The sequence below is a fragment of the Ipomoea triloba genome, chromosome 1 (assembly GCF_003576645.1).
Source record: "Ipomoea triloba cultivar NCNSP0323 chromosome 1, ASM357664v1".
Lineage (NCBI taxonomy): Eukaryota > Viridiplantae > Streptophyta > Magnoliopsida > Solanales > Convolvulaceae > Ipomoea > Ipomoea triloba.
The window spans coordinates 19699309-19726800 of record NC_044916.1 but is presented as its reverse complement, the minus strand read 5'-3'; the positions used below and the strand labels follow the sequence as shown (position 1 = coordinate 19726800).

The window sequence follows — 27492 nt, the reverse complement described above, 5'->3', positions numbered from 1 at the left end:
GATTACCAAAGGAACTCCAACTTCAATGCTTATGGACAAAACCAAAGATCAAACAACAATTGGAAACAGGGAGAGGGTTGGAACAATAGCAACAATGATGGATATCAAGCACAGAGACAATACAACTATGGAAACAAACCTGCATATGGACAGAATGACAAGAACAGACTGATGTACAATCAAAACCAAGGAAATGAAAATCAAATGACCCAGTTCAGGCCACAATACAACTCTCAACTTGATTTTACGCAAAAAAGGAGGGATGACATCCGTGAAGTAGATGAAAGACTCACAAGGACGATCATGGAACTGAAAAATGATCTGGCGAATCTGAAACAAGAGATTACTCAAGAGATTAGACAAGAAATTTCTAGTCTTCGACAAGAGTCTAAAGCCACACTTAAGACAATTGAGAATCAAAATTCTCAAATGTTTAAGATGATGTCAAATCGACACTACGGACAACTCCCGAGTAACACTGAGAACAATCCGAAAGAGAGAGTCAACGCCATTGATGCCAAAGAAGAAACACATGTGAAATGTGATCCAATGGATGCTATCTGTGGAACATGTCAATGTAAGGTAGATGACTAAAGACTCAAGACTACCTCTTGTAGTCTGAATCTCGAATTGAAGAACGCGAGCAGTTCATGCACCATATCAATGAAAGAACACAAGGAGAAAACCACTTCGGAAGAATGTCCAAAAGAAAAGGAGCTAGCACGAGACAACATCGAAAGTTCAAAAGAGAAAAAAACGGCTCGAGAAGGTACAATTAATGCTTTTATTCGAAAATTTTTCAATAACAAAGAATGCTGTGAATTGTTTGAGAATGACATTTGTGATAATTTTACCTGTTTAAGCCAATAATCTTCGGCTTGTTTAATTGAGGGAAACCCTAGAAAGAAGGGTGACCCTGGAGCTTTGTTGATTCCTTGTTCTATACAGAACATGGAACCTAGAAACGCTCTTGCTGATCTTGGTGCTTCTATTAATGTCATGTTTTCAAATCTTTTTGAAAAATTGAACTTACCACGTTTGAAACCGACGAGGCTGACTCTACGTTTAGCTGACGGAACCACACGGTATCCTGAAGGCTTAGCGGAAGATGTTTTAGTAAGAATAGGAAAATTTCTTGTGCCTGTCGATTTTATTGTTTGTAAGATGGGTGATGATGATCCCCATGAATCCTTAATTTTTGGAAGACCATTTCTGGCTACTTGTCGTGCACGAATAGATGTTAGTTCGGGTGAAATTACCCTGAGATTCGAGGGACAAGCCACGAATGATGACAAGGAAAAAGCAAAAGAAGGAACTGATGACGATGAAAGGGCAAAGGTCAAATCAAAGGTNTTATCAGAGATCATGGAGGAATTTATGAAGTTGATAATCGAGTGGCGAGCGAGGCCAAAATCGAAGCAATGAATCACGAAATCAAAAAGCTACAGGCTATGATAAAAAAAATGGAAGGAAAGCCCAAGCCTTGCATGTCATTGGCACTTTATTGTAATATATGTGGAGGACCTCATGACACCAATATTTGCACTTCTCCGTCTGCATCTGAACAAGTTGAGGGGAGATTACCAAAGGAACTCCAACTTCAATGCTTATGGACAAAACCAAAGATCAAACAACAATTGGAAACAGGGAGAGGGTTGGAACAATAGCAACAATGATGGATATCAAGCACAGAGACAATACAACTATGGAAACAAACCTGCATATGGACAGAATGACAAGAACAGACTGATGTACAATCAAAACCAAGGAAATGAAAATCAAATGACCCAGTTCAGGCCACAATACAACTCTCAACTTGATTTTACGCAAAAAAGGAGGGATGACATCCGTGAAGTAGATGAAAGACTCACAAGGACGATCATGGAACTGAAAAATGATCTGGCGAATCTGAAACAAGAGATTACTCAAGAGATTAGACAAGAAATTTCTAGTCTTCGACAAGAGTCTAAAGCCACACTTAAGACAATTGAGAATCAAAATTCTCAAATGTTTAAGATGATGTCAAATCGACACTACGGACAACTCCCGAGTAACACTGAGAACAATCCGAAAGAGAGAGTCAACGCCATTGATGCCAAAGAAGAAACACATGTGAAATGTGATCCAATGGATGCTATCTGTGGAACATGTCAATGTAAGGTAGATGACTAAAGACTCAAGACTACCTCTTGTAGTCTGAATCTCGAATTGAAGAACGCGAGCAGTTCATGCACCATATCAATGAAAGAACACAAGGAGAAAACCACTTCGGAAGAATGTCCAAAAGAAAAGGAGCTAGCACGAGACAACATCGAAAGTTCAAAAGAGAAAAAAACGGCTCGAGAAGGTACAATTAATGCTTTTATTCGAAAATTTTTCAATAACAAAGAATGCTGTGAATTGTTTGAGAATGACATTTGTGATAATTTTACCTGTTTAAGCCAATAATCTTCGGCTTGTTTAATTGAGGGAAACCCTAGAAAGAAGGGTGACCCTGGAGCTTTGTTGATTCCTTGTTCTATACAGAACATGGAACCTAGAAACGCTCTTGCTGATCTTGGTGCTTCTATTAATGTCATGTTTTCAAATCTTTTTGAAAAATTGAACTTACCACGTTTGAAACCGACGAGGCTGACTCTACGTTTAGCTGACGGAACCACACGGTATCCTGAAGGCTTAGCGGAAGATGTTTTAGTAAGAATAGGAAAATTTCTTGTGCCTGTCGATTTTATTGTTTGTAAGATGGGTGATGATGATCCCCATGAATCCTTAATTTTTGGAAGACCATTTCTGGCTACTTGTCGTGCACGAATAGATGTTAGTTCGGGTGAAATTACCCTGAGATTCGAGGGACAAGCCACGAATGATGACAAGGAAAAAGCAAAAGAAGGAACTGATGACGATGAAAGGGCAAAGGTCAAATCAAAAGAAGGAACTGATGACGATGAAAGGGCAAAGGTCAAATCAAAAGAAGGAACTGATGACGATGAAAGGGCAAAGGTCAAATCAAAGGAAGGAACTGATGACGATGAAAGGGCAAAGGTCAAATCAAAGGTGAAACCAAAACCGAAGCAAAGGGCAAAGGTCAAATCAAAGGTGAAACCAAAACCGAAGCAGAGGAATGATAAGCTTACATGGAAGAACACGTGGGTACCAAAATGCTTTCTACCCACTACCAAGGAATATGGTTGAATTTTAACCAAGGTATAATGCGTCTAGCCAATGACGTAAACCGTGGCGCTACTTGGGAGGCAACCCAAGGTTTTAATAGTATGTTTTTACCTCATTTTTATGCTTTCGTTTTAATGTTTTTGTTCTAATAAATTGCTACAATCAAATGGAACCATGTTTTGAGAACTAACTTGTAGGAGTTGGGATTGAAAATTGCTTTGGAAAGGCTTAAATTGGACATAGGTATGAAGGGAAAAGCCAAAAATCGGAAGAAAACAATGCAGTGGACCTACACGAGGCTCACACGTGTGTAGCCGTGTGTGGGAACGAGGCAGTAGCCTCCCACGCATGCTCACACGCGTGTAGCCATGCGTGGGAGTGAGATAGAGAGCTCCCACGCACGGTCACACGAGTGTGACCGGCGTGGAAGCCCCCCCTACGGATTTAAAACCTTTGTTCGGCCACCCCACGCCATTTTGCCCCAAAACACCATTTTTCTCTTCTCTTCTCCACGCAAGGAAGAACCAAACTCAAGGTTTGAACATATCTCTTACTTTTTACCTTCAAAGAAGATCAAAAACATCAACATCAAGGTAATTTTTCATCTTTTTAACTCTTTATCCTTGAATATTCATGAGTTTGGAAGAGCTTGAATGTGAAATTTGTTCTACATTCCCTTGCATGATTTTGAATGTTTTGAATGATTAAATTGGTTTATAATGCTTCATAGAACTATCCTTTGATGTTTACTTTCATTATTGATGGTTACATTGATAGATTGTTATATATTTTTGAGCTTCAAGTGTGAACACCATTGATGAACAAATGGGTTTGTTAAATTTCTTGTTTAAATTATGAAATTGATGCTTGAATTGATGAATAAACTTGTTGTAGAACTATTATATGCCATCAATTTGAATTTTCACATGCTACATTGCCCAAATTGAATTTTCAACTTCAAACCCTAATTTTGAATTTGGGGATGAAGATGAAGTTGACTTTTTGAAATTCTTAACTTTTATAGTTGACTTCTTAATTGACTATCAAATTGATATATCTTATGATGAATTTATGCATATGTGTGATAATGGAATGATATTGTTGATATTCTTATGCTAGAATTGTCCAAAATATAGGGTAAACTATGGCAAAATTTTTGAAAATTCTTAGCCCTATATGTTTGAAATCCATTATCTTGACAAGGAATTTTACACAAATATAATGGTGACTTATTCAAAGCTAATTACCATGAATGTTAATTTCTATAATATGTAGGATGGGACGCTCGAAGGAAATTGCGAAGAAATCAAGGCATGATATAGGAGAATCGAGTCGATCAAGGACATGGCAGCAAGCTACAGCTCAACAGGCTACACAAGAGCCGGGGTCAAGGTCATTACGACACTTGACACCCATCCAACTCGCAACAGTGGATAACTATAAAGGGAAGCAGCTTTCTGTTGGCCGTCACTTCGAAGATAATGTTTTAAGAGAATTTGGTTGTTTCAACGAAGTAAATAGGCTTCTTAGGCACCCACAGCTCCGCTATTTGTTTGAGTGGAGAGGACCCACCTATGCGCCTGTCACTTATGAATTCTTGGCGACCTTGGAAATTAGAAGGGAAGTCAACAATGCAAGAGAGTCTATTTCATTCACTCTTTTCGGCAACCACTACTGTATGTCTGTCAACACTTTGGGTGTTACACTCGGTTTCCATGATGCAGTGAGCGTGTCCATGCCATATTTCAGAGATTTCAAGGAAGATTTTGATACAGACGAAGTTGCTAGACAATATTGGAGAAGAATCACAAACAATGCCCCATACAACTCTTCAAACTTGAAGGCAAAACTCATCACCCAAAATGCTCTGAAGGCTATCAGATTAGCCTTTGCTATAAATCTCTCAGGCAGAACCACAAATCGCAACAAGGTATACAAGCAGAATCTATTCTACATGTGGTGCATGGAGAATGATGTTCGCATCAACATGGGCGTTCAAGCTAGAAAGTGGCTCTAGACCCAGCAAAAGCCTAAGGTTCAGACTGTGTTTATTGGACCTTTTGTTACTAAACTGTGCATCGGGTTGGGTCTACTGAACCGGTTGATGGGAGAGAGATCCGATGGTTGCACAATTTCTTTTTCCGTGGGTGAGTTCTTTGCCGCAGAATTAAAGCTTGGAGGTGATGATGCACCTGATCTAGAGGCTTCTGATGATGATGATGAAGACGAGGAAGAGAATGAGGAGGAGGATTCTGCACAGGAGCAAGGCCCTATTCCAATGGATTGGGCCACGACGCAGAATTTTCATAGACAGCTCCATGATGAACAAATAAACTTTTGGCGTGAGCAGCATACATGGCAAGAAGGTCACTTCACATCCATCTCCACGAGACAGGATGTCCACACCGAGGACCTCAGTCGCATGAGACAGGCGGTGGAGGATAATGATAGGAGAATTGCCGCTCTTAAAGCTAGATTCGACAGGCAATTCCATCCCTTCGGTGATGTCTGATGCCTGCCTTTGTTTGTTCTCGATCCCGAACTATTGACATTTGATACTGAGTTACTTGACAATGGTCACTATGGTTGCTAGCCTCATTTGAACATTAGGATCCCTATGCGCGGGGTTCCGACTTTTATTTCCTTTATTTCTTTACTATGCTTTACTTATCTTTATCGCTTTATGTTATTTAATTTCCAACTGCTTTACTTTCTGCATTTCTATTCGAATAATTCTACTTATTTATATGCTTTCTTACCTAAGTTTTTGTTATCTTTATTGCTTTTATATTTCTATCAGCTTATAATAATTGAATAGTACTCCGAAAACCCTTTTTGTATGTTATGTCTCCATTTCTTATAGAGCATCTATAACGGGAGCAGGCCTACGCTGGAAGCTAAAGTGTGGAAAGAGGGATGCATACTTGGTTTATCCTCTTATCCTTTTTTCTAATTTTAAAACCCGTTTTGATCTTTAAAGTGTGGAAATATTTTCTTTATAGCTTTGTGTATGAGTATATTAGAGCTTACCATGATTAATAGGATCATTTGATGCATAATATTAGAGCTTACCATGATTAATAGGATCATTTGATGCATACCCTTAGAGCTTACCATGATTAATAGGATCATTTGATGCATACCCTATATCCCAGAGCAATTTAATAGGATCATTTGATGCATACCCTATATCCCAGAGCAATTTCCAAAGTGTGGAAAGGGATTTTTATTTGTCTATCCTTCGAATCCCTGTTTCATTCCTTTACCCTATACGTATGGAAACATCGAGGACGATGTTTACTTTAAAGTGTGGAAAGGACGCACTTCGTGCTTTACATGCTTACATGCTTTGTATTAGAAGTTGAAGCTCTTGGGAATGATAAGCGGGTGCATTTGCAGTTTTGAAAAGAGAGTTATTATTTGTGTTATCTAGGGAGAATTTTGACTGGATGCCCAAAAATTTTTACTCTCGAGAGTGTTTAGAGCCAAATAAGTTTATATTCTTGCCTGCTTGCATGATGTTCACCTCTTATTTACGTAGGACCTTAGTCAAGGATCTCTCGAAGTGGAAGTGTGCACTCTTTAATTTGAGAAAGATAAAACTAGCGAGGCCCGGAATTGAACTAACCTTGGTAGGGCATGGGGAAAAAGGTGAGCCTAATGGTGAGCTTAATGAGAAAACAAAACCCTTGAACATTAAATAGAAAAAGGCATGAGGGGTTGACATGAGGAGAAGTCGAAAAGGCAAAAGGCCAATCACCAAAGAGTTTAAAATTGAGGGAAGCCAATTCGTTGGGTTGTGTCCAAACCATAGTCTTCGGTAAGCAAAAAGCTTTATCTGGAGTCGGTTGTTCACATAAAAAGATCCCAAGAATTGAGCAAATAGAGTTGAGGTGAGCCGCTTTGCTAGGATTCGAGTACCCATTGCACTGACCTTCGAAGAATCATGGATCTCCATGTGAAGTCGGGTGGCTCGATGACGTTATCCTAGGAAGTGAGAAGAAAGAGGGACTATTTATGCCAAAAGCGGTGAGTGGTCCATGCCCCTACCCTCATTTACATTTACGTTGGGCTTTGGCGTGTAAGGATGGAAAGTTGATTAGCTAGTGCACATCGTTCCCACTAGTGGAATCGGCTAGAGGCCCTATTTAAATAGAAAGTGAACCAAAACTTCGGAAATGCATGCTTGCGTATGGTGCGAGGAGTGTGATCCCTTGTTTTACTTGTTTATCTACGAAAGGTTTTTATTTCCCGAAAATATTTCTTGAGTTGCTGACATCTAACCAAAATCCTTTGTAGATAACACAAATAATTTTCCCCGTTTCAACAGTCTTAGACACCCATCATTTGACTTGCCAAAAGCTTTATTTTGCATGAGAGAGTATCTCGGAGACTTATATGCCTAGAGAGTAAAATGTCTTGCTTGAGGACAAGCAAGAAACAAAGTGTGGAAAATTTGATAAGACTCCGAGATACCCTTATTTCAGGCACATTTTAGGGTGTTTTATCGTGTCTATAGCATCCTTAGTAAATTATGTGCGTAAATGCTTGAAAATCACTAACTGATGCACAAAAGCTACTTTTAGCTTAAAAGAAGTAAAACAGGAGCCCCGGGAGCAATTAGGACCAAAAGTTGAGCTTAAAGAGCAAACCAGGCAAGAGCGGAGCCCCGGAGGACCAAACTGGAAGGCCACACGCGTGTGAGCAGGCGTGAAAACTTTCCAGAAGCTTCCCATGCACGCTCACACGCGTGTGAGAGGCGTGGAGACGGTGATGCGCGAATTACAGCTAGGGTTGTCATTTCGGAGACTATTTAAACCCCTTTGATGAATTTTCAAGAGAGGATCCCAGAAATTTAGTTTTCCTTTTCTTAGTTTTTCCTTTGGAGAACTTTCTCCATTTTTCTTAGCTTTTTAGATTAGATCAATCTCCATTGTAGCAAGACAACAAGCTTGGATTGAAGATCTTCTTCTCTCTAGGTGATCTCTATTTCATTTCTATAATTTTAGCTATCTTATTCTTGGATTAAATTAGCTTTTGTTTGCATTTCATACTATGAGTAGCTAGTTTAGTCTAGGAATTTGGATTGTGTGATTGAATATTGTTTGTGTGATGATCTTATCTCTATATCTTGGATCTATGAGTTGTTTAGGTCCGATACCTCACAAGATGAAGACAAAGTTTTATGCGCAGCGGAAAAGTTATCCCCTTTTAATTAGCACGAGTTTGAATTAGTTCGAGAGGTGTGATTATATGCAGTGCAGTTCGAGAGTTAGATAGCGAGAGATAAAAGCAGAAAGTAAATGCGAGAGAGAGATTTTTAAGTGGTTCGGCCAACCTGCCTACGTCCACTCTTCTTCTAGAAACTCCCTAGAAGGATTGCACTAAAACTTCCCTTTTTAGTACAATATCGAACGCTTGAGCTTTGATCACGAAGCCCGCCTCAAGCCTCAGGTTTTTCGCCCCGCTTCTTGTTACTCCACCTCTCGAGCACTTGAGCTTTGATCACCAAGCCCGCCTCAAGCCTCAGGATCTTCACAAGACAGCTCGCAGGTTACTCCGCCTCTTCTTGCCTTCTCCAAGGCAAGGTTGTTCCGGTTGTCACAGGTTGAGTGTAACAATCTCCAATCTGACCAAAAGCTATCGTTGAATAGACTTCCTTGTAGAGCAGCTTCGGTCACCTTCTAAATGTATAGTAGTTTATGCTTTGTAACTCTCTCAAACACTAATATGTGTTTTTCTCGCTGTTTTGAATATCAAGGATGATATTCCAAATTAAGCTCTTGCACTTTGAACGTTTGAATCCGACACCTCTTATAATAGCTTAGAATTCTCGAACTTCCTTTTTCTTGTGTCTTTACGTCCTTATATATATGAGAGTTGAGGAATAATTCCGTTGGAGAGAAAATTATTCCGTTTGAAATCTGTCTCCCATGCTGATCATGGGACTTGCATTTTTAGCATGTTTCATGGAGTGGTGGTCTTGTAACTTGAGCCTTTTTGTCTTGTAGTGAATATCCCATAATCCACTTTCTTGAGTCCATGCTCCACTTACTACTTCTGGCAAAAGTTACTCTTTTTATATTCCCATTGATCCTCGTTTTAGGGAATAAGACCGACCTTGGACTAGTGCACTTTCTATCCGTTTGTTGTGAAATTCTGACGTGGCATCCACTTCCGGTAGTTCCCACAATATTCTTTCGGCACCTCCTTAATATTTTATCTCCATGATATTCTTCTTCTCCAAACTTTATCCATGCTTCTTGACCGTCATTCAGTCTTTAGGAGAAGTGTCAGTTTATCGAGACTAAAGTTGATGTATCGTCTGCCTGATGTCTCGATCCCATGTCTCGAGAGATCCTATCTCTCGAACTCTGCTTATGTCTCGAGACTTAGTTGATGTCTCGCAGACCCTTATTCCTCCAGTTGTTGTCTCGTGCCTTCTTCTGATCTATCTATAAGCTTACAACACGAAACTTTCTAAGATGTTCAGACAAGTTTTACCTTAAGCTTTAAATATTTTCCGAGTTGAGCTCAAAACACCCGGTTGTATTTTCGCTTTTAGTTTACTTGTTGAACTTACAAGAATTTCCTATCTTTCGAGACTTAGGGGATTCTGAGTTACATTTGGTATCATCAAAACTTATTACATTATGTTCCTAACACAATCTAGATGAGAGATTGAGCTCTTGACTCTTTCATGTCTTTGATTAGAGTTAGGATTTGAAGCTTGACACAATCATAGTTCCTATGGACTTCTTAAGAATAGTAGGATAGTGTGTAGCTTAAGTGTTTGATAAAATTCCTCTTAGTACTTTGGATGCTTGAAGGCACTCCTAAGTCAAAGAAGCCTTAGTACACAAAGGTGGAAAAGGACTAAGACAACACACTCTTGAATAGACATATCCTAGCAATCCTAATCATTGACCTTAGACACTCCGCTATGGAATATTCATGAACACTATCGAATCCCTACCCCTTTTTACATATTCACAAAATCACTTTTACTTTACTACTCTCTTGCACTCAAACCAACCAAATGAACTACTCTCACTCACAAATCCACCCTTCACCACACTCGAGTCCTATGCATGATCCAATCAAGTAAACTCCCGAACGTTTGACACACCTCCACGTCCCTCCTTCGAGACCGACACTCGGGGAGTCACAGACTTTTCGTTTTATCATACAAATATCTTTTGACATTTCACCCTATGCACGCAAGAGTTGTCATAGGGTAATAATGATGTTAATGACTTCTTGCTCTTTTGGAGGGGCCAATTTAGTATGACCTCGCATGGTATTACCCCTAACTAGATTACTATGGAGACATCGCCCTTAGATGACTGGTTTAATCACCATTTCACAACTGTTAGAGTTTAAATGTTGTAAACCCCAACTTCTAATTAGTTTTATTATTATGGAGAATTAGATAGGTTAGGTTTAGTGTTAGCTAATATACTTAGTGAAGACCTGACGGAACAGACACTACACAAGAACCTTGGAAACTAGCCGTTGCACTACATCGACTTATCTGAGATTAGCTAGCAGAGCAATTACAATGCTTGAGGTCATTTTACCAGAAAGTCTTTATCTCCTGATATACCTCAAAGGATAAGACAGTAATCTACTATTGGAATATCTTAAGGGATTACTTATCTTCTAAGTGTTAGAGTTATATATATATATATATATATATATATATATATATATATATATATATATATATATAGAGAGAGAGAGAGAGAGAGATGATTCATAACACATATACAAGAGATGATCTTCCACATTTAAATCACAAGAAACTCTCTCTATAGTCTAAAAGGACTACTCTGATATATCTTCTTCTCAAGTCTTTATAATAAGAGTTTAAGAAGAAACTTGAGCATAAATACTTTGAAGTTGAATAATTGGATTGTATTCCATGCAATTGTGGTAGAGTGAAAAGTGAGTCAGCAAGTCGGACAACAACAGTGTGGATCTCCAAGAAGGAATTTCTTCGACTACTGAGTGCATCGATTTCTGCCCTCAATGATCTATTATAGCTTCTACATATTGAGTCTTTACCGTGTGTGGCACAAAATGGGTGAATGAGTTCTCTTACTTTCTATGATTTGCAGATGAGATAGTGGATTAGACACATCGATGATGGTCCCCCAAACATAGATACTGGTGTATAGAACTAGGTAAACAATATCTTGTGTCATTTACTTTCTGCATGTTTTAATTTCCGCATTGAATTGTATAATGGTGCAATAACTGTTAGAAAAATAAGTTAATGGTTTTGCAGTAGAAATTATTTATCAATTTGTTAAGTTAGAAAGTTAATCAATAAAGTAGAAAATTACAAATAAACAAAATTCACAACAACTCGAATGGTTAGCACCTTGATTGAGTGTATATATAATAGGTATGCGTACTAGATGATTTTTGATAGTTTCGAAGAGGTAGAGAGGATTAAAGATTTGAATTTGTGTAAGTTTGTACTAGACAGTTTGGTGGAGAAGCATCTGGCATGGTTAAAGAAGTTGCATCAACATTTTATTGGTCCACTCTTATTCTTGACGGTAATAACAGTATTTTTCCATACGTCCATTGTTGTTGCTAAGTTGTGTTGTTTGCTTTAATGTGTGTTCCCTCATTTTTTGTAGATGTTTTATGTTGATTAGGTCGTGTGGGTAGCCAGGTTTGTTCCTAAGGCAATTATAGCCTTTTGTGGTTGGACAACTAGGTTCTTGCGTGACTTTGAGTTTGCGAAGATACAAGATGGTGGGTTTAGGCTTATCACAGTTGAGTCGTGTTAATCCAAAATTCCTTTTGGTGGGAAAACTGGGAGTGAAAGCAGAGGGGTGTGTGAAGCTGATCAAGCTAGGCCATCGGTCGGTCCCCGAGATGATGATCGCAACAAGATATCTTTTTTTCTTACATTTTTTTATGTTGTCACGCTTGTGCACACACTAAATTTATCCGAGGCACTCTCTTTCTTTTAAAAGTGCACATGCACATGGCTTTTGCTCAAACTGCGTGTGTTGCACACACTTTTGCTCGTATGTGCACATAGATTTAGTTTAACTTAGCTTAGTTGATAATGACCTATAGGATTTGTCATAGCATTTGTTCACACTTTTATGTAGAAATGCACACGGTATTCTACAAAGTTGCACATTGTATACTTCGAGTTTTTAACTATTACTATTGTTGTCTGTCTAGGGCACACTTGTGCACACACTGTTATACGACATTACACACACTGGTCTTCAAAATTGCGAATGTGTAGTGTGATAATGGTTTTGTTTTTTGGGTTGTAGCCTTTAATTGATTGGGTTATCGAGAAGACAAAGGCTCTGGCAACCACTATTATTGAATTAATGCAAGTGCTTCATGAGGCTTCTGGTGCTGGTACTAGTGTGCATTCTGATGCTAGATACAAGTCTTGGGTGCGGCACGCCTCCTGTTGGAGATAAACCCACTGATTGTTGGTCATAGTAATGCTACTCAGCAGCTCCTAGAGTTGACTTTCACACAGACCCAGGATGCGCTACGGGCCGTCCTTCAACCTCTGGTTGTCTCAAGATTGGCCTTCGCTATAGTTGGATGATGTTGATGTTAAACGCTAGTATGATACGGTCATGGGGGCTACTGATGCTGCAGAGGTGATCCACTATTTCTCCCTGAAGAAGTAGTAAGTATGGTAGTCTACAAGCGTAAAAAAAGTTTGTATCCTAGGCAAGCACATTGGGGATAACACTTCTTTTTGGTAGTTGTTGGACTTATCGCGATGATTTTACTACAGTTGTTGTTTTGGCAGGGTAGTCATTTTGTGTGGTTCACATTGTATTTTGGATTGTAAGTGTGGCATAGGGTCCCAATTGTAATTGTGAATTGTTTACATACATATGTTATTCAAGTGTGGATATCATGTTCAATTTGAGTTGTGTCCACACACGTTTACTACTATATGCTCACACATGCACATTGTGCACTGTGCACAAACGTTTTGTCTTATCAGACATGTTTGTTTTAACTACTTAAATTGTGTTGATCAGTCTTTAGTCAATTCGTCAATGCAAAGCCCCACAGGAACCACACATCCTATTGGAGAGGGAATGGTACCACCAGTAGAGAACATAATGTGTGATGACATTCCAATGCATTTTGAGGCGCAATTTTTGACCGGGAAGAGGTATTTTTTGGTCTTATAAATTAGTTATTAGGTTAGGCTATGCCATATTCGTGTTAATACACATGCATTTGTAGCCAATATTGCCACGGAAAGATTTTCCCACTTTACAGTTGTGTGTTTCGCGCTTTGTTGCGCCTTTGAAGATGTTGCATCCTTCAGGGGTTGGGTTTTCAATGGAAGAAGATGAAACATGTGTAATGACTAAATATTTACCTTCTAACCCTAAAGAGCATGTGTTTTACAATTTGATTATAGGTAATCCCATGTTGACATGTAAGGTGTTCTTTTTGGTCGTGTGTTTCAGCATTTGTTACCATTGTGATATGAATTGATAATGGTTTGCTTGTTGGTCTTTAGTCATGACGAGTTGTTCAATTATAATGGTTGTGCTGCGACAAGAGGGAATTTGTTGTCGTTGAGAATTGGATCCGATGTGTGTGTGGCTATAATTGATGTGTGGGCATGCATTTTGAACATTAGGGAGTTGTCTAGGTTGGAGGGTGCCCCGAGCAGGCTTTTTGCAAGGACTCATACAACAATAATTTCTCATCCATTATATTTTCGAAATCAGCTTTTTTTTTTTTTTTATCAATTCTAATATGGGTCATTATGCATCTATTTAGCTCCATACATTGGTGAAAGGGTTGTAGCAAGTAGTGGATTGAAAGTGAGATGGGAATGAAGATTCCACGGATATCATTCTCACAAGGATGACAACTTGGAGTAAGTTGAGCGCAAGACAATCATAAGTAATGCATTAGCAAGAGTTATCTTGGAGAAGGAATGTCATTTGCAAGAATTAGAGCAAAAGTAGCAAACACTAAGCATATTCATACTTAGATGAGGAATTGGATAGATAGCACTTGATCTTATGCATTCGTTAGGCTAATGTAGATTCGGGGAGGTGTAAAGCATGACTACCTTTTGGGAGATGTGTAGCAAACACTAAGCCTATTCGTACTTAGACTCTTAGACCAATTTAGTGTCTAAGGCATTTTATCAAACATCTAGCCTACGATGTAACATTTCCAATGCTTCAAGTGGTGCAAGTAATGGCATTCAATAGCCATTATGTGGTGCTATGTAACGGAAACCGTTACATGACCTATATTGATGGTTCTATAGGTATAAAAGGGATAGGTCCCCCACTGCTCAGGTTACTGACTACAACACATACACCATCTATTTTGAACCTGAGAGCAAGTGGGAGACACTCTGCAGGAATTTCTACCACTACACACAATCAACAGCATACACCAAAGGCAATCTAAAGGACAACTATGGCTGGAGGTTAGTACAGTTATGTGTATTAGTCTAACATTTGGTATCAGTAGCCATGAAATCTCTGCCTAGTTGTATATTGCATGATATATATTTCCTGGATATAATTTGCAATATATTGTTCTTGAAAATCTATTATGCCTATTTGAATGCATATAAATGTAGAATTTCTTAGATGTATAAATGGTTAAATTTGCAATTTCTGGTAAATAGAATAATTTTTATTAGAATTGCATTTTTGGTGTTTGAATACATTTGTGTAATTATGTATTCTGTTCGGTTTCTTCGTATAATGATATATACAAATTCCGCATAATACGTTTTGTTTTTAAAAAAAAATAAAAATTTAAGGAGGCACAAGGTTTCGGGGTTCCGACCGGCAACCATTTGTATGGTCGCCGGCATGCCTCCCTGTCCGGCGACCTCGGCCGCCGTTGGCGGCGATCGCCGGTGGGTTTTCCATTTTCGGCAAACAAAACGGCGAAACATAAAAAAAAAATTAAATAAAATAAAACCTCTTGGATTGGCGGCGACGCTGGTTACCGGCGAAAAGGAGGGTGGCAGTGACGACGTTGGTGACGGACGCAGGAGGCGTCGCGGCGGAAGGAGGATCTCGCGTCTTGGTGGTGAGCGGCGGCGATGGCCGGTTTCCGGCGAGAAAACGGTGGCGGGCGGTGCTGCTTACCGCCGTCGACTCCGGCTGGGTCGTCGTCCGGCGACCTCTCTCTCTCCCTCGGTCAGCCGCGATAGTCTTCGATCCAACGTTCTCTCATCCTTCTTCGTTTGCGTTGATCTGGAACGACAGCACCGCAGCGGCAAATTATTGTGTGGACCATGGTCCACACAGCTATGTGGACCATAATCAAATGTACATTTTTAATGTACTAAATGTACATTATTTTTGTACTGAATGTACATTATTTTTATACTATAAAAATAATGTAAATTCAGTACACAAATAATGTACATCCCCTGAATATAATGTACATTATTTTTATACTGAATGTACATTATTTTTATATTGAATGTGCATTATTTAATAGTATGGTCCACACAATAATGATTGCACCGCAGCAGCTAGGTTTATTTTGTTTTGTTAAAGTGTTTAAGTTTTGTTGGGCCTGACCATTTCATTTAATTAATAACAATTATTGGTTTTGGGCCTGTTTGTTCTATTAATACTCTGTTTGTTTTGGGCCTTTTAATTTACTATTATGATTTGTTATGTGTGTGTGTATATATATATATATATGTTCTATTAATTGGGCATATTATTTGGATTATAATTTGTATTCAAATTGCAATTTGGTAAAGTTTTGAAAATTATATAGTTTAAAGAAATTTTCATTCAAATTGCAAATTGAATTTAAACTTTATTATTTATTTATATTTGTTAAATTGCTATATTGTTTTGTGCAATTTTTGTATAATATGATATTTATGTTATTGTAATATGCATTTTATGTCCAATTAGCATAATATTTATTTTTAATTATGCAATTTTTATTATGCCTTAGAAAAGCATATTTAGGAATTAGTGAAATTCCTTAGTATATTGGACTTTAGCATATTACATAGTACATACAGTTTAGTACAACTACGGTAGTGCTTGAAGGTTAGTACATTAAGATCAAAAGTTCACATATCCTTAAAGCCTTTTCCAAACCGTGAACATTAACACCTTCAGAACAATTATGCTATAATGTGAAATTGCATGACCCAGGAAAAGTTTCTTGGGAAGAAAACTTGAAAATTAGCCAATGTGCTGCAAGTTCCCTTGAAATCCTACTCTGTCTATGGAGTTGGTTTTTAATGGGCCTTAGCTCAACCAACTTTCCTGGGAGTATACTTGGGAATTGCATATCATGTTAATTGCATAATTTGTTTTGCCTTTCCAAAATCTATGCCGATGCGATAGTACAATTTTAGTTGATTAAGGAGTAGCCACAGCATCCGTAATTTAATTAATATTCTACATCAAGTTTTTCCGAAATCGCATAAAGCTTAGGCATACGTTGTGATTAATCATACTTAATATAATGAAATTTAGCCCATAGGCAATTTTGTTATATTTATATGATTGATCAGGTTAAAATACCAAACTATGACCATAATTTAGCCCACAGGCAATTATGTGTCGGCATATAGTTTTTGGTAGTTTTTTAACATTGAGAATAGAAATTCAACCTTGTACCCATCTCATTTCTATTCTAATTTTACAAGGTCCATCCTGCGTAAAAATTTAGCCCACAAGCAATTTTTATGGCATACGGATCTTGGATATGCATCATTTACATTGGTAATGTATGCAATTTAATTCTATCTATGCCTCAAAATTCTAATCTAAACCTTTATCTTTACAGCATCTCAATCTGTTACTCACACAGATTTGAATATCGAAGTTCCAGAACTTAGGGGCGACAACTATAAAATGTGGAAGGAAATTATTCTTCTTAATCTAGGGTGGAAAGACTTGGACTACGCTATCCACAATGAGTAACCACCTGTCCCCACTAAAGAAAGTACTCAAGATGAGTTTGCGCTATATGAGCGATGGGATCGATCCAATCGGCTCAGCACAATGTACATCAAGGCGAAAATATCTAATGGGATTCGGGGTTCCGTTAGTGAAAAGCATAAGGATGTCCGAGCATTGCTCAAGGCTATTGACGACCAGTTCGTCACTTCAGAAAAGGCTTTGGCAAACACCCTCATCATGAGATTCTCCTCTCTTCGTCTCATTTCCGTCAAAGGTGTGCGTGAGCACATCATGGAATTGCGTGACATTGTAGCTCAACTTAACACTCTTGGGGTAGATATGTCGGATGACTTTCTCGTTTATTATGCTTTGTACACCCTACCATCATCATACGGACCTTTTAAAATCTCTTACAACACACATAAGGAAAAATGTTCTATAAATGATTTAATGACCATGTGTGTTCAAGAAGAAGGTAGATTGGTGATGGAAATGGGTGAAAGTGTCATGCTGGCTACGGCACGTGAGAAGTCTAAATCTGGCAAATCTCGAGGTTCCACTTCTAAGGCTAAGGGGAAAGGAAACATTCCACCTCAAGGTGACATAAAGAAGATGAATAAGTGTTTCTTCTGTAAAAAGAAGGGACACATGAAGAAGGATTGCATCAAGTACAAGAAGTGGGTCGAGAAGAAAGGTAATCTATCCTCATTCATTTGTTATGAATCTAATATGTCTGAAGTTAACGCTAATACTTGGTGGATTGATTCTGGTTCTACAATCCATATTGCAAACTCTTTACAGGGAATGCAAAATCTGAGGAAGCAGGTGGGAAATGAACGGACCATCTTATCAGGAAACAAGATGGGATCACAAGTGGAAGCTATTGGAACATGCAAACTTGTTTTAAATAGTGGTTTTGTATTGTTTTTGGAAAAGACATTTTATGTACCAAGTTTCTCCTGAAACTTGGTTTCAGTATCTAGACTTGTACCGATGAGTTTTTCATTTACTTGTCAAGACAAATGTTCGAATATTTTTAATAAATCATCTCGTATTGGATATGGTACATTGTCTGATGGTCTTTATCGTTTACATTTACAAAACAATACCACTTATAGTTCATTGCATGTTCATTCCGGTTCCAAAAGATCAAGTATTAGTGAGAACTCCTCCATGTTATGGCATCGGAGATTAGGTCATATCTCCCTTGAACGTATAAAGAGATTAGTAAATGACGGGGTACTTAGTACTCTTGATTATACTGATTTCGAGACTTGTATAGACTGCATTAAGGGAAAGCAGACTAACAAGTTTAAGAAAGGTGCCAAAAGGAGTTCAAGCATATTGGAAATCATATACACTGACATTTGCTGTCCAGATATGGATATGCCTGGTCAGAAGTATTTCATCACATTTATTAATGATTATTCGCAATTTACTTATGTGTATTTGATTCATAATAAAAACGAAGCATTGGATGCCTTCAAGTCTTTTAAGGCTGAAGTTGAGAACCAATGTGGGAAACAAATACAGATAGTAAGATCCGACAAAGGTGGTGAATACTATGGTAGGTACACTGAAAGTAGACAAGCACTTGGTCTATTTGCTAAGTTTCTTCAAGAACATGGGATTGTTGCCCAATATACCATGCCTGGTTCTCCGGACCAAAATGGTGTTGCTGATAGAAGAAACCGAACGCTTATTGACATGGTGAGGAGTATGCTTAGCAAATCCAAACTTCCTAAGTTTTTGTGGGCCGAAGCGCTTAAGACGACAACGTATATATTAAACCGTGTCCCAACCAAGGTTGTCCTAGAGACACCATTTGAGTCATTTAAAGGTTGGAAACCGAGTTTGCAACATATGCGTGTTTTGGGATGCCCGTATGAGGTAAGGATATATAACCCACAAGAAAAGAAGTTGGACCCAAGGACTATTAGTGGTTTCTTTATTGGATACGCACAATCCTCCAAAGGGTATAGAATTTATTGTCCATCTCATTTGACTAGGATCGTGGAATCAAGAAATGCTAAGTTTCTTGAAAATGACATGATTAGTGGGAGGGATAGATTCAATGATTTGATTTCTAATCATGATCATATTGAATCATGACCTTCTACGTCATCATATAGGTTGATAATAGATTCAAGCACCCCTCAAGATCAAACTGGTATTGAACAACCTATTGAAGAAATTCCACGAGATGCTGATATTATCTCAACTGATCAACCAATTCAGGAAATTCCTGAAGCGGTAGTTTAACCACTAACTTCTCGAGGACATGGTAGTTCAACTTTGAGGCGATCTGTTCGAGATAAAAGATCGGCAATTCCTAGTGATTACATAGTGTATCTACAAGAGTCTGATGTTGGAGCTGAAAATGATCCAGAAACGTTTTCACAAGCCATAAATTGTAAAGAGTCTGATTTATAGTTTGAAGCCATGAAAGAAGAAATGAATTCTATGCAGAGCAATGGGGTTTGGGACCTTGTTGAGTTGCCTAATGGGGCCAAGGCCATTGGCTGTAAATGGGTCTATAAGACTAAAAAGGACTCATTAGGCAACATCGAGCGATACAAGGCTAGGCTCGTTGCTAAAGGATTCAATCAAAAAGAAGGAATCGATTACACGGAGACATTTTCTCCTGTATCAAAGAAAGATTCACTTCGCATAATCTTGGCTTTGGTTGCACATTTCAATCTTGAATTGCAACAAATGGATGTGAAAGCGACATTCCTTAATGGTGATCTAGAAGAGGTGGTTTATATGAAACAACCTAAAGGATTCTCTTCTAGTGAAGGCAATCATTTGGTTTGCAAGCTCAAAAAGTCCATTTATGGATTAAAACAAGTCTCCCGCCAATGGTATATCAAGTTTGACGGAGTCATTTCATCATATGGTTTTGTTGAAAGTATCCTAGATCATTGCATATACCAAAAGACAAGTGGGAGTAAAATTTGTTTTCTTGTTTTATATGTGGATGATATTTTGCTTGCATCAAATGATAAGGGAATACTGTACGAGGTTAAACAATTCCTTTCTAAGAACTTTGATATGAAAGATATGGGCGAGGCATCTTATGTCATTGGCATAAAGATCCATAGGGATAGATCCCGGGGCATTCTGGGACTATCGTAGGAAGCCTATATCAACAAAGTCTTAGAAAGATTTCGGATGAAGGATTGTTCACCGAGTCCAGCTCCTATTGTGAGAGGTAATAAATTCAATTTGGACCAGTGTCCAAAGAATGATTTTGAAAGAGAATCAATGAAGAATATTCCCTATGCTTCGGTTGTCGGTTGTCTCGGGTATGTTCAAGTCTGTACTAAGCCGGACATCGCCTTTGCTGTTGAAATACTGGGACGATATCAAAGTGATCCAGGTTTAGACCACTGGAGAGCTGCAAAGAAGGTTTTGAGGTATCTCAAAGGTACCAAGGATTATAAGCTTGTGTTCAGGAAGATGAACACTTTGGACATTGTTGGGTACTCTAACTCGGACTTTGCCGGTTGCGTTGATTCTCGAAAATCAACTCCGGGAAACATTTTCCTTATGGCCGGTGGAGCTATTTCATGGAGAAGTGTTAAACAAACTCTTGTCACCACTTCAACCATGTAAGCCGAGTTCGTTTCTTGTTTTGAGGCTACATCTCAAGGTGTATGGCTTAAGAATTTCATTTCAGGGCTTAGAATTATGGATTTTATTTCTAAGCCGTTAAAGGTTTATTGTGACAACTCAGCTGCGGTCTTCCTGGCTAAGAACAATAAGAGTGGGAGTCGAAGCAAGCATATCGACACCAAGTACCTAGCCATAAGGGAGCGTATTAAAGATGAGAAAGTGGTCATTGAGCACATAAGCACTGAGTTGATGATTGCTGATCCCCTGACTAAAGGCATGCCACCATTCAAGTTTAGGGATTTTGTTAAGAAAATGGAACTTGCGCCCACGTTGTAAAATTTGTATACATACAGTTATTGTTATATGAAATTCTTAAAGCATTCAGATATTTTCTCGTTATTGTATTGTGCACACATTTTGTTGAGAAAATATATTTGGACCTGGAATAAACATAAGGTTTATCCATTAAGTTTTGTTTACCACAAAAATGCTTAAAGAACAAGTTACATTGTGATTATAATAGATGCTACTCACATTAAGAGGAAGTATCCCTATAGTTCATGTTTCTTTGTTTTCTTTGAGTTTGTACTTGCACCAAGTGGGAGAATGTAACATTTACAATGCTTCAAGTGGTGCAAGTAATGGCATTCAATAGCCATTATGTGGTGCCATGTAACGGAAACCGTTACATGACCTATATTGATGGTTCTATAGGTATAAAAGGGATAGGTCCCCCACTGCTCAGGTTATTGACTACAACACATACACCATCTATTTTGAACTTGAGAGCAAGTGGGAGACACTCTGCAGGAATTTCTACCACTACACACAATCAACAGCATACACCAAAGGCAATCTAAAGGACAACTATGGCTGGAAGTTAGTACAGTTATGTGTTTTAGTCTAACATACGACTCCTTCCAGGCCTTGCCCTCTTGGATAGTCGGATCTAGGATGAGAATTGCAAACGAGTAAGACTACGTGGAATCACAATCTCTTGCCAAATCCACTCTCTCACAATCCCCACTCATTGTGGCCATCAATGAAGAAAGAATCAAATAAAACTCATTCACAACAAAAGCTTCTAGGTCAAACTTCACACTACATCCTATCAATTCATCAATTCAAATCTTAGAATGCATAATTTCAAGGCAATCCAATCCAATTCCTAGAATATCTAGCAACATGGTCTTAGATTGAAACTACAATTAAATTGAAATCAAGCTAGCAATGTAAAAGATGGAAATTGGAGATTAAAAGATGAAAGATGCAATGTTACCAAGCATGAATCCACAAAGTGAGATCAATCTACAATTTGGAGAAGAAAATCTTCAAGATCTTCAAGTATCTCAGTACAAGAAAATTTGCGATTCGCGACGGAAAAATTACGTCGCGAAACAGCGAAATTCCGTCGCAAAACGGGTTTTGCGACGGAATCGCGACGGAATTATTCCGTCGCGAAATTTTGCGATGGAATCGCGACGAAAATATTCCGTCGCGAATTAGCAACGGAATTTTTTTCCATCGCAATTCCGTCGCAATTTGGTGGCGAAATATTTAATAAAAAATAGGGTATCCGCGACTGTTCTTTGTACAACAGACACGAATACCCTTTAAAAAATTAAAAAAAAAATACAAAACAAAACAAAAATATTCTTTTCTACATATTGTAACTCTCAAATACAAACACTATGAAATTACAATTCCAAAAATTACAATACTTCACATTACAATACTTCACTCTAAAACTAAAAAATAATCAATGAAATTACAAATTTACATTTCCAAATTTAAAATAATTGAAAGCTACAAAAGAAAAGAATGAAATTACAACAAAAGAAAAGAATGAAATTACATATTTACAATTCAGCTACTTGAGTACATGCTGTTTAGCTTTTTTGAATGAAATTACACAGATTTACAAGCTTGTATACAAAGTCTTTGGCCACTGCTGTAATTATTGCACCTCAAATCCCATAGAGCAAAGGACCCCTTGGCTGAAAATTGAATGTAGAAAAATAGGATTCAAGTGAAGAGGGGAGTAAAATCATGAGCAAAGGAAAATGTGGGTGGCCTATGTTCTTAAGCACTTTAAGCTCTTCAAATAAAGAATCATTTCAAAAATGCACATTAAAATCACTATCCAGATTATTGTGTACCTGAAAGTCTTGGAATGTAGAATACAAAATACAAAGTCTTGGAATGAGGTTGGACAGTCCATGGTCATTTTTTAACCTGCAAAGTCAATTGAAATAAAAAAAATACACAAATTTAAAAAAACTAACATAGAATAGATAAGTTAGAATACACAGATTAACTTAACTGTACTGTAGAATAGATAAATCATAGTATTGACTTTGCAGGTTAAAAAATACACATTAACTTAACTGTAATTCAATCACTAAAATTCATACACAAATCTAAGGTTAAAATTACTTAATTCTTAAGTAATGTAGAATAGATATACAAAAATTTAGAACTTAGTCACTACTCTTGGCAGAAGCACAGTTTTCGTCGCTTGCAAGCGACGTGCAGCAGCTGACTCCATGCCTAAGCGCCTTAACGTCCAACACCAACCCATCTCAACTCTGCTGCAAGAGGCTTAATCAATAGAAGCCTTGCTTCTGTCAATACCTCAAGAATCCTAGTCTGAAGATGTATGTCAATTCCCCAGCTGCCAAGAAAGCCGCTAAAACTTGCAAGGTTTCAATTCCCAAGTGTTGAGAAAATCTCCATTTCAGACCGCTTGATCTATCCTACACTATTCACTCTATTTGTGTGCACTAAATTATTATAAAATGGTCAAACTAATATTTTAGAATTAAAAACGAAAATGCTATTATGGTACCTCAATTAAAGCATTAGTCCTATAAAACACCGAAATGTACTCACCATTAGTCATTGCACCCCAATTAAACCTGCACACAAATCTATTCTACATATGCAGACATCAAAGTGTTTGTATTCCAACATTTATAATCAAGTATAGTCATTTAAGTTTTGTTTATCAGTTTCCAAGAGCAAGAGGTGTAGAAGAACTTGTGTAGTTAGCAAGTGCTATTCCGAGCATATCACTATAATCACATTCTCAATATAAACGCATCAGATTTCAATTTCTAAATACAAACTTTGATCAGTTCAATTTCTAAATACAAAAGGACATTTTCAAGCTCTAATTTGAGCCACAAACAGCCTGAATAACATCCTAAAACTACGATCATCAAATTCTGATATCTGAAAAACAAAAATTAATAAAACAATCACACTTTCAAATATTCATTAAAAAATTCAACACACCAAACAAACTGGAATTGAAATTCCAGTTTGAATAGACTGGAATTTCATTCCAAAAAGAATTTCCAGTTTGAACTTTATGGAATTTCATTCCAGTTAATAAACAAACTGGAATGTTTCATTCCAGTTTCTCAGTTCAATAAACTGGAATGAAACATTCTAGTTTATAAACTTCACCCAATTCCTAGACACAAACAACTATACATTACTTCAACACAAACAATGCTAGAACCAAACCTGCCTTCTCCAGGGAAAAGAGTTTGAGAAAACTCAGAACTTTGAGGGCAAACAAGTAATGTTCATAAATAACAATAATATTCGAAATAATAAATCAATAAATAATGAAATTCTCACTAATTGATTCACTGCGGTCGGCAACGGTGGACTCTGGTTCGCAGTTTGGCGACGGTGGACTCTGGTTCGCGGTCGGCGACGGTGGACTCAGGTTCGCGGTCGGCAGCGACGACTTCTGGTTTGCGATCGATGGAGGCGGCTTCTGGTTCGCGGTCGACGGAGGCGGCTTCTGGTTTGCTGTCGACGGCAACGGATTCTAGTTCAAGGTCGACGGCGACGGCCTCTAGTTTGCGGTTTCGGTTCGCAGTCGACGGCACAACAAACAGAAGATTAGGTAGGGATTTGGCGACTGGCGGTGGCGGGTGGGGGAGGCGGAATGGCCTCTGGTTTGCGGTCTCAAATCTAGGGTTTGTTAGTCTAATTGAGTACTGGTCTTTGGTCTCTCACTCTCTCTTCTGTCTAATATAAGTAATAAGTAATATAAGATTAATATAGCCAAATACAATTTCAATTTTAAATTTTTAGATAACATGATTTGATAAATTTTTTAAAAAAAAAACTACGCAGTTTAGTATAATAAAAATAAAAACAACATTGCGACGGAATAAATTCCGTCGCAATATTTATTATTTTCAAATCAATTGTTACATTTTGCAACAGAATAAATTCCGTCGCGAAATCCATCGTCAATTCCGTAGCCATTTCGCGACGGAACTCAAATCCTTCGCAAATTCGGTCGCAAGTTTTTGCCGCCAATATTTCGCGGGTTTTATTTTCTATTTGCGCCAAAATTCGCGACGGAATTATTTTCCGTCGCGAATTCCGTCGTTAATTTGCAATGGAAGTTAATTCTGTCGCGATTTTCCGTCGTGAATCGCGATTTTTCTTGTAGTGTCTCAAGCTTTCACACACTTTCCCTCTAGGAATTGAAGAATATCAATGTAGCTAGGTGTCCCCCCTCTAAAATCTGGAAAATATCCTATTATAAGGTTGAAAATCGCACTGGAGATATAGAAATCGTACCTTGTGATCTTGGATCATGATTGTGGTGGGTGCCACTTACTCACCGGTTTATCCTCCACCACGATCGTGGTGGACCTCATGACAGAGTCTGGAATTTTGCCACGAGCTACCACCATAATCGTGGTGCAAGCTCTGCTGCCCCAACTTTCGATTTCCTCCAAGTTTCTTCCCTTTTTGCTTCAAAATTCCTATTGTTCATGGCAACATATCTCCCCACATTCCAAATGCCTCAACAAAAGTGATTCACACCCATTTATCTCTTGTTTAAGCACAAGTAATCTCCGATTTGGTGTAAAATATTCCCATATTGACCCTTAAAGGCAAGGATCTTTTGGCATTTATCAATTGGTCTCGCACTCACAGCCTCATCCCCGCTGCCTTACTTGGTTCCCTGAAAGGTTGGAGGTGGATTTCATGTTGACTCTCCATGCCTCATGGGGTAGTGGCGGAGTAGTTTTGCATGAATTGATGGGAGGTGATACAGAAAAGTGTAAACGAGGATAAACTCCCCGAGTGTCGTTCTCTCAATGATGGACAATTGGAATTGGAATGTTGTATTATCAAACATGATCACACATTTACACTAGGAAGTGATAAGCCTCCGACATACCCTTACATAGTGAATTATGCTCACAAATGCTTGAAAATCACTAACCGACGCACAAAAGCTACTTTTAGCCTAAAGGAGGTGAAACAGGAGCCCCGGGAGCAAATAGGAGCAAAAGTTGAGTTTAAAGAACGAACCAGGCAAGAACGGAGCCCCGGAGGACCCAACAGGATGGCCACACGCGTGTGAGCAGGCGTGGAGACTGCACTGCGCGAATTTTGACTAGGGTTGCTTTTTCGGAGACTATTTAAACCCCTTTGATGGATTTTCAGAGGAGGTTCCCAGAAATTTAGTTTTCCCTTTCTTAGTTTTTCCTTTGGAGAACTTTCTCCATTTTTCTTAGTTTTTCATTTCTTAGATTAGATTAATCTCCATTGTAGAAGACTACAAAGCTTGGATTGGAGGTCTACTTCACTCTAGGTGATCTCTATTCCATTTCTATAATATTTAGTTATCTTGTTCTTGGATTAAATTAGTTTTTGTCTTGAATTTCATATCATGAGTGGCTAGTTTAATCTAGGGATTTGGATTGTGTGATTGAATGTTGCTAGTGTGATGATCTTATCTCTATATCTTGGATTTATATGCTTATGTTGTTGGATTATCTATCCTTGTCTATGGATTGTTGTGTTGATGAGATCTTGTTTGGATCTGGCCAATCTAGATGAGAGATTGAGCTCTTAACTCTTTCATTTCTTTGATTAGAGTTAGGATTTGAAGCTTGACACAATCATAGTTCTTATGGACTTCTTAAAGAATAGTAGGATAGTGTGTAGCTTATGTGTTTGATAAAATTCCTCTTAGAGCTTTGGATGCTTGTAGGCACTCCTTAGTCAAGAAACCTTAGTACACAAGGGTGGAAAAGGACTAAGACAACACACTCTTGAATAGCCAACATCCTAGCATCCCCGATCCATCACCTTAGTCACACCACAATGCAACATACATGAACACTATCCAATCCCTACCCCTTTTACATATTTGCAAAACCCCTTTACTTTACTCTCTTGCACACAAACCAACCTTATGAATTCCTTTCACTCACAATCCACCCAACACCACACTCGAATCCAATGCATGACCCAATCAAGTAAACTCCCGAACACTTGACACACCTCCACGTCCTTCCTTCGAGACCGACACTCGGGGAGTCACTGACTTTTCGTTTTAACACAAATATCTTTTGACATTTCACCCTATACACGCAAGTGTTGTCAAAATGGTGCCATTGCCGGGGAAGGCAATAGGTTGTCATATGTTTTCGTTTACTTTGATTGCATGAATGCTAGATTTGAGCATTGTTAATCCATTCCACTTTATTTTGTTTTATTTTTATTTGTTTTTGCTACTTACCCAATTGACTACTTCTAGTCAATTGTGGAATTTCTGTTTCATTGATAATCTTACTAGGTGAATGCACACGCGAGCAAAAGGAAATCAAGGCTTACTACCCTACATTCCTGAAATTAATAGAGCAACTAGAAGGAAAAAATACCCAAGGATCACAAATGGCTTCATCAAGCGCAACAAGAAATCCACAAG

General features: G+C 38.2%; 1 long non-coding RNA gene across 2 annotated transcripts; it reads right to left on the bottom strand.

Annotated features, from left to right (window-relative positions):
* Window positions 1–22402: 22402 nt before the first annotated feature.
* Window positions 22403–24775, bottom strand: LOC116016504. 2 transcript variants are annotated; one of them, XR_004097759.1, is made up of 3 exons: window positions 24381–24775; window positions 22892–22967; window positions 22403–22729 (listed from the first exon to the last, which is right to left on the bottom strand). It is a non-coding gene; the product is annotated as an uncharacterized LOC116016504 (long non-coding RNA). The 2 variants fall into 2 exon arrangements; XR_004097758.1 differs by lacking the exon at window positions 24381–24775 and having other exon boundaries at window positions 22892–23388.
* Window positions 24776–27492: the final 2717 nt, after the last annotated feature.